Below are 8,768 nucleotides of genomic sequence, written 5' to 3'. Positions count from 1 at the left end.
TACATGTTTTGCAAGTCAACCAAGCCTGTTACACTCCAAAGCTCAGATCTCATCATGCCATTCTCTCCATTAATCAATAGTGGGTCCAAGACCTGATGCCTGTGGATTTGCAGTTCCTTATTCATTTTGCATAACCGAAAGAAGATGCAGATTACAATATAGAGAAATAACCAAAATCCAGTTGCTTGCCACAGAGAACAGGATTTCATGTGCTTGATAACAGCAGTAATCATAGTTTTATGTTCTTTTAATTTTAGAAACTGAGCCTGATTGCCCCTAACACATACTGTCACAACAGGTAGTACTGTCATTTTTTCTTGACTCTATAAAATGCTGAGCAATTTTTTCTGTTGTTGTTGATGGGAGATGTCAGCTATATAGCATTTACCTGAAGTTGTCTGGGTATCAAGCTGCTTTAAAAATACAACGCTCTGCAAGTTTTCAATGGATATTGCCATAAATGACTCATGCGGAGTATTTGTAAAGTTTCCCACTTGACTCAAAATATTTGGTGATGATGTATATAGCGTGAAGCCCAATCCAGTTCCCAATGAAGTCCATTCAGTTGAGTTTAATGGCAGCTGGGTCATGCCCTTAATGAATGATGAGTGCTTCTCTCCTTATATCAGTATGTTGAGACCAATCATCAGTTGTTAACATGCCATTATTTGTCTGTTTGGTTTTCTAGATACTGCATGACGGAGATACAGACTTTTAATAGCTACATTTTGTCTAGTAAATCCAATATGTATATCTGCAAATTCTGCACCATTTAGGAGAGAAGTTCACTGTAAGAGTGAAAAACAGCATACCATTCTTACTTATGAACAGAAGTGCAAGTACGGCGGTCCGGTATGTTGTACCAGCAAGATATTTATAGCCGGTATGGCGTACCGGAAAGACACAGGAGGAGCAGAATGTGGGGCCACCAGGAGGCCCCACACCGGCAGTTCCTCTAACATGGCTGTACCACCAAACAGGGCTGGAGCCGCCGGAGGAACTTCCAGCGTACTGCTCCTTTCCCTCTTGGGAACCGCAACAGGGAAAGGAGCAGAACACCAGCAGCTCCTCCGCCTGTGGCGGGGCTACTGTACAGCCGGAGGAGATGCAGCTCCGTGGAAGGGCAGGTGTAGGTCTGAAGGTGGTAGAGCTGCACCCCCAGTTAACGTGCTATGGATCATGGGGATGGGACGGGGAGAGCATGGGAGCGGAGCCGGGTGGAGTCACATAGAGAGTCACATGGGGAGGTCATGTGCCCCCGTTTAGCTGGTGCCCCTCCTGTACCAGTAAGAAATGGATTTTACTTGCCCCACTGCTTATGAATGTGCGATATGATTAAAATAATTATTTGTTATGAATTTCATCGTTATATGTTTTCAATAGACCATAGATTCTATTTGATGATACTGACACAGTAACATTTATACAGATAAGATTTCATTTTCTTTTTGTTCTAATCTCTTCATATATTACTGTTATTTATTATTGCTTGCACCTACTATGTGCTAAGAGCTTTCCAAGAAAACAAGGGATGGTTCCTACTCCAAAAAGTTCATCATCTAAGAAAATACAGAAAGGAAATGGATGAAAAATATATAGGTATTACTTCTCTCCCCCGCCCCCCTTTTTTTTAAGCACAGATCTATTGGAAGTAGAGGGTGCAAATTTTCATTTTAAAAATTGAAAACCAGATCCTCAGGTCGGAAAATTGAGGCTTTACCAATTAACATCAGGTGACGATCTGGCCTTGCATGCTTAAACATCTAATCAAATATAGTCAGCATCTACAAAGCAAATTCAATAAACAACAATAAACCACATGCAACAAAGGCAATAAATGAATAACAAACTAGGATGTTAAATCCCATATGGTACGTCACCTACCCCTGAAATACTTTCGCTCTTCTTTTGTCAAACTAACATTCTATCAGTGTCCAAACCTTTCTCGGCAAAGATTCTCTAGTTAACAGTTCTCATCCCTGCCTGTCCGCGCCCTAGATTATGTACTTAAACAAGGCAGGATTCTAAAATCAGATGCACAGGAGCTTTTCATTGTCAACCAGATCCTGAAAAATCAAATACATAAGTATAGAGTGCAGTGTAATTTTAGGTTATGTTAAAAAGAAAGCTAATTCTTTTTTTAATGTTGAGAATCTCAGCAGTCAACCGTAAGCATTCCTATGCCACAAGACTAAAATTGAACCACTAACATAATTCAGCATTAGTAGCAAGGCAGACAGGGTAATTATTCAAAAGTGACCCATTTTTATCATAAAAACAGTTTCTAAATTGTAAATGTGGCCTTTATTGATACAAGCCAGGATGTGAATGAGCTCTTCCCTGCCATCTAGTGATGAATTGGAGGGAAAGACTTCAGGAACAGTGTGTCAATTTGCATAGACACACCTACTCTGTCTAGGTGACAGAGCTGCTTTGCCAAAGCAATCAGTTTTGGCTGTTTTGGGTTAAAATTCCCTTTCCCCTCAAATCCAGGGTCATGAAATGTTGCTATCCTTATTGTATAAGTAAAGGGTAGCAGAACTGTACTTTGACTACCCTGATTGAAGAGGTCACCCGAAATTGAACTTCATTCATTAAGCTGGCTCTAGGGATGCTAAATTCAAATGAAGGTATTCCTCCCTGGTGGCGAGGACTCTGTTTAAAGGGTCTTAAAGACCATTTAACCCTTCCCCCTGCAGTGTTTAAAGAGTTGGAGCTGATTAGACTCAACGGATAGTCCTTGTTTTTACAACGATTACAAGAGCTGAAATCACAGATGAGCAGGTCTACGGGCTGCGCCTTAGATGTGAGGCAGTGTTGCAATGAAAAACAATGCATAGGCTGTACTACCAGTGAGGATCCCCACTACCCAGAAAAATCACTAAAAGCTGCAAGCACTCAGAATTGGGCCTACTGACAGAGCATTGCATCACAGAGGTGGCAGAGCATTGCATTGCATTGCATCACAGAGGTGGCAGAGAATGGCCACAGAGGCAAGTGGTGGCAGAGGCAGCAGTGAACAACAATAGCAGCAGCTAGCACTGACCAACAGTGGCAGCAGCAAGCAGAAGCAGAGATAACAGTAGCAGTGGTGAGCAGTGGAAGAGGCAGCAGTAAGCAGCCAGCAGTGGCAGCATCTGCAAGCAGTGGCAGCAGCAGAGTCATTGCGCAACACCCCTGCTTTAAAGGATGGGAGGTGAACCAACATGAACATACCCCTCAGAGTTCAAGGAACATTCATCCGTTGGACTTTCACACTGCCCATCATACTGCGGGGTGTGTATTCACTTATGGTTTACATGCTTTTCAATCATTGTTCTGATGCTCGGTTCCTTATCCCTTGTAATAAATGTTCTCTTTTGTTATACACAGATTCAGTGCTTGCAAGTGGGAAAGTATTGCCTCCTAGGAGTGCCCAGGGGTCGTGTCTAGTTTTCCCAGATTACTGAGTGGGGGCTTGAATCAATTTTGATTTGCAATGGTAAGAGGAACCCCTAGATCATGGATTGGTAACCTTTGGCGGGCCGGGCTGGTTTGTCTACCTCGGCCCGCGCTGCTTCCCACAGCCCCCATTGGCCTGAAGCAGCTAACTGTAGCCAGTGGGAGCTGCGATTGGCCGAACCTGTGGATGCGGCTGGTAAACAAACCGGCCCACCAGGGTGCTTACCCTGGCAGGCCGCATGCCAAAGGTTGCCGATCCCTGCCCTAGATATTGAACCCAGCCCCTGTTCCTACCAACAGTACCTAGCAGAAGGGTTACAGTGATGTTAGAATAATCTTTTTATAAAATTTAAAGCAAATGTGCTGGGACTAGAGGGATGAACATACTACTTCCTTCAGCTCGTGTTGCTGCCTATAGTATCGCAGACAATAAAGTGATCTTTAAACAGAAAACCTAAACCACTTTGACATGCCACACTTATTTTAATCTACCAATGTCCCTCACCCCGGGAGGAAGACAGTTTAGGGAATCTAATTGTGAAACCTCGAAGCTTCAACTACAAAAATCCCTAATAGGAGAGGCCACTGGCAAAACAATTTTAATGATGTTGTTTCACGTTTACCCTAATCTAAAAATACAAGGCTCTGGAATAATATCTAGATTTACAAATGTGACAGTGAATACAATTATGTGACCTAGTCACTGCATTAGCATCAAACCAGTTGTATCATTTTCACGAATCATACATTTCAAACCTTAGACATTTTTGTTGCACCAGCAGCTTTGCTAGATAATGCAGACAAACAAGAGTGGACAGGGAAATCTTCAGGTTTGGTTTAGTTTAGGATTGCACTTGAATCCTTTACAACTTTACTCAGTTTGAAATCTTCATGAATAGGGCACTTGAAATCAGTCATCACTTTAATACGATGCAACATAAATGGTGCTTACATTGTATAGTGCCTTTCCAGATGGGGGTCTCAAGGTGCTTTCACATGAGAAAAGCTTTGTCAGTCAGAGTAAGCCAAAGAAAAGAAGGGGGATTTGAGCCTTCATTTTTAAATAGTTGAGATGGATCGAGCATGACAAACTGCCAGAGGCAATGAATTTCAGATTTGAGGGACACAGAAGCTAAAGGCATGGTATCCAAAAAGATTTCAGTTTTCCAGCTAGTTGCTAAGAGCCAGCATTGCAACACCATTAGAGACTGACCAGACACAGATTTAAATTATAGGTCTATGAGCTAAACAAGCCATTTTCATGCAATACTCTGAAAGTTAATGGTGCCTTTTTAATTAATTTTTTAAACTGTGCACATTTTAATGAGCCCTGTCTCAGAGACCAAAGATCTGGGTTAATATATTCCAAATAAAAAGGATCAGTAAGACCTCTGGCCAGAGCTTTCTGATCAAGGTGAAACTTAGGCAGGGACTACCTGGCATCTACTTAAATAACAATCCAGTAGCCCAGCGCTAAAGTCCCCAAGGCCTGCTATACAATCTCAGCATACTACCATACAGGCTGTAGTATCGCAACAGAATTTTTTAAGATCTGTTCACTTCAGGGCAGTTCTTGAAGTCGTTCTGAATAAGTATTCAGACAAAACTACCACTGAAGTCAATGGGAATCTGAATTTTGTGAGTAAAGATTAAGATTCAGCCCTAATGGTGTATTGATGGAAGGAAAGAAGGAAAACACATAGTTTGTGATCAGCGAAACAGGCATGATGAGTATTTACTGCCCACAACCAAATATAGCGTCAGTAAAATGTCTTTGATGAGAGCTGAAACTGCCCCATCCACTTTGGGAAGAGACATGAACTCTGCTTTGCTACACTGTATGTTGTAGAATTTTTTTGCACTCTTGGACAATCTCAAACATTACTGGTGTTTCCGATTTGGCCTTAATTACTTCCTCCAAAAAGATGTGAAGGGGAATGTGAGGTTCAGATTTTAAACCAGCCAGAAAATACCTTTTTGTAATTTCTGTACCAGTCCTCTCGCCTTCCTCCTTACGATCTTTTCTATTGGTCTCATTCGACAAAATCCCAAACATCTAATCATTTTTCATAACATCTTCTCAAATGATTCAGCTGGAAAATATCTTCTTGCTTTGCTTCATCCTATGATACAGATTCTGAGATTGAGATTCCCCTTCCTCCTGTGAAGAGGACCCTAACTTTCCTCTTGATTTCTTTTTTCATCTTCTGGATTACACTGAGCAGATTTCCTAGCCTGCTTTGGTGATGCCCAGGAAGATGAGTCAAATGATTAGGAAGATGAGGAAGAACTGGATACAATGAATTCTGTTCCTTTTGTTATGCTTTTTCTTTCCATGTATGAAAACCTTGTGGCAAAGCCTTTGGCTCTGGCATAGTCTGGGGATGAGCCAAAGGAACTGTTATCCCCTGAAGAACAGGCCGGTTTTCTCGTAAGTTTCTGAGATAATTTCTTGAATCCCTTTTCTCTCTTTTAAAATTCTACTCTTTAGGGGAGGTGGGGATTGGGAACCTGAGTCAGATGAGGAGTCCTAGAAGATGCCCTTTTTCTAACCTCTATGCAGAATTCTTGACTTCCCCTGGGGTGAAGGAAAGGAGACAAATTTGATCAATAAGGTAAGGGGCAGGGGAGGTTGATGAGACCTGCACTGTGGGAGGGTGCACACCCAAAATGGTCTCACCCACCACTCCTGGATTGCACTGCCCTGCGAACTACTACAGGAGACAGAACAAAACTATGGGGGGTCCCCGACAGTGGTGGCTAGTCCTGTCTATAAGCTTTGATGCTGCCAACTAGAGCTACAGATAGGTGACAATCCACACCAAGGATCTAAGGACGTAACCCTGAGAGAGAAGACTTAATTATCAACTAATAGTTCCTTTCTCCAGAATCTTCTAACCTGCATGTAAGCGGTGCGGGACTCACCCCTGCGGCGCCTCCTGCTGGTCTCTTCTGGGAATCAGCTCTGCCAGCCTTGGAGTACCCCCTCCAGGCCAGTATCCCACTGCCGCTTGGCCCCTGTGTCCCTCCCTGGACTCCGATGCCCTGTTATCTGGGGCGCAGCCCCATGGCAGTAACCCCTCAGTCTCAGGGTCTTCCCTCCCCAGCGAACCTCCACCCAATATCCCCACCTCGCCTCAGTCGTAGGCTACTGCCAGTCACCAGCTAGCCTCCGCTCCCTGGGGCAGACTGCAGTATAAGCCACTCATCACAGGCAAGGGCTTTTGAACCTGCTGCCTTTCTCTGCAATCCAATGCCTCTATGGGGCCTTGGACAAGCCTGGGGAGTTGCCAGCCTGGAGCTCCCCAGCCCCTCTGGCCTTTCCCCAGTCCTGCCTCACTCTAGGTACCCTGAGCTTCCCAGCAGCCAGGCCCCTCTCTCTCTGAAAGCAGAAGGAGACTGTCTGTGCTTCTGGCCCACTGCCCTCTTATAAGGGCCAGCTGGGCCCTGACTGCACTGGCTACAGCTGTGGCTGCTTTCCCCATCAACCCAGCTTTTCTCTGCCACAGCCCTCTCCCGGGCTCCTTTAAGCCCTTCCAGGCAGGAGCAGGTGACCACCCCGCTACACTGCAACAAGGATAATACTTCAAACAGTCACAATAATATAGCAACAAAGAAGCATGAAGTGACATCTAGCTGGCTCCCAGAGTATCTCATAATCACATACCTCCCTTTCAATAACAGAAATAAAAGTGTTCCATAGTATCTCTTTAATTGTTTAAAAGTATCAGTCTTACATATAGACACAAGTGAGCCAAAATAACAATTCTGAGATATTAAAGCACCATAATAAAACAAGTCAACATGAACACAGAAGAAAGCAACTAAAGAGTTAGAATCATAGAATCATAGAATATCAGGGTTGGAAGGGACCTCAGGAGGTCATCTAGTCTAACCCCCTGCTCAGTGCAGGACCAATCCCCAACTAAATCATCCCAGCCAGGGCTTTGTCAAGCATGACCTTATAAACCTCTAAGGAAGGCGATTCCACCACCTCCCTCGGTAACCCATTCCAGTGCTTCACCACTCTCCTAGTCAAAAAGTTTTTCCTAATATCCAATCTAAACCTCCCCCACTGCAACTTGAGATTCATATGTATTTTTCAGTACATAATTTCTGGTCCAAACATGTGATCTTTGTGTTATATTTCTGCAGGAACTTGGCACAACTTCATTTTGCAGGGGATCAGCTATAGATGGGAAACAAACATCAGAGTCCTGTCTGTCAAAAGAGAATGAATAGCTTAGATCTTCTGTTCCTGACGTACTGTGGTAAGGTATATCCCATATGATATATTACATTATTTACATTAGAAACAGAGGATTAAGCTATTCTTAGATCTGTGATGTTTGTTTACTACCCATAGCTCTATGGGTGTGTACACCTACACACACTGACAAATGTTTTCCCATGTAATAATTTACAGTGTAAATTTTTATTCCATAGTCTGAAATTAATTAATTTAGATTTATTTATTAAGGGGTATTATTAATATGATTTACTAATTTTTACACAAAAGCACTCCATTATCATTCTGGATACTTAACACTATAGCACACTCTTCTTTTCTTTTTGTTGAACTACTTTTGTACACCCTATTTTGCTGAATAGTGTTGTCTCTTTTTCTCCAACGCTTAATTTGTGTAGTTCTTGGGACACAGCTTATCCCACAAATCAAGGCAAATACTTTCACTTTCTATTGCAATGGAGCTATAGCCCGTCTGACTTTTGCCATAGTCACAAATGCAGCTGTTCAGACCATTGTGTCTGACTCAGTGCAATTTCATATGCCCAAGTGAAGATAGACTTTTCAGGTGGGAATGAAATGCATCCATAACAATGTGTAGGTTTTAAGCAGTTTAAAGATCCATATCAAGAACAGGTGTTCTGTTTTCACAATATACTACTCTGCTGGTATAAAATAAGTGTAATGAGCCATCAGTTCATTAAGGAACCAAATATAGTGACTGTTCTCTTCAAGTAAGGCAATACACCCAGTTTGGGATTTATAACTTATGCATTACAAAAACACTGCAAGCAAAGTAGGTCCAAGCAGTACTGTTACAGCTGAACCAATACACACTGTAGCATCAGTCATAATATACACACAGGATAGTAACACTGGGGATGGTGATTTCAGGTGCCTGATATTTGCAGACAGCAATGCAGCACACTTTAGCATGTCCTGCCTTTTAAATATCATGGGATTAGGGGTAGGCAAACTCTGGGAGGGGGAAAAAAACCCCGTTAACATACCTTTGAACTTGTAAACATGTTTGCTTTGACTGTTTGAACCTCTCAAGAATACTCTAGCAAACAAGTTTGCT

At 42.7% G+C, this 8,768-nt stretch overlaps 1 long non-coding RNA gene across 1 annotated transcript; it reads left to right on the top strand.

Annotated features, from left to right (window-relative positions):
• Window positions 1-2,993: 2,993 nt before the first annotated feature.
• On the top strand, window positions 2,994-7,704 carry LOC120384293. Its single transcript, XR_005588737.1, has 3 exons — window positions 2,994-3,276; window positions 5,933-6,056; window positions 7,597-7,704. It is a non-coding gene; the product is annotated as an uncharacterized LOC120384293 (long non-coding RNA).
• Window positions 7,705-8,768: the final 1,064 nt, after the last annotated feature.

Source organism: Mauremys reevesii, linkage group 16, assembly GCF_016161935.1.
Source record: "Mauremys reevesii isolate NIE-2019 linkage group 16, ASM1616193v1, whole genome shotgun sequence".
Classification (NCBI taxonomy): domain Eukaryota; kingdom Metazoa; phylum Chordata; order Testudines; family Geoemydidae; genus Mauremys; species Mauremys reevesii.
This window is presented reverse-complemented; position numbering and strand designations above follow the sequence as displayed.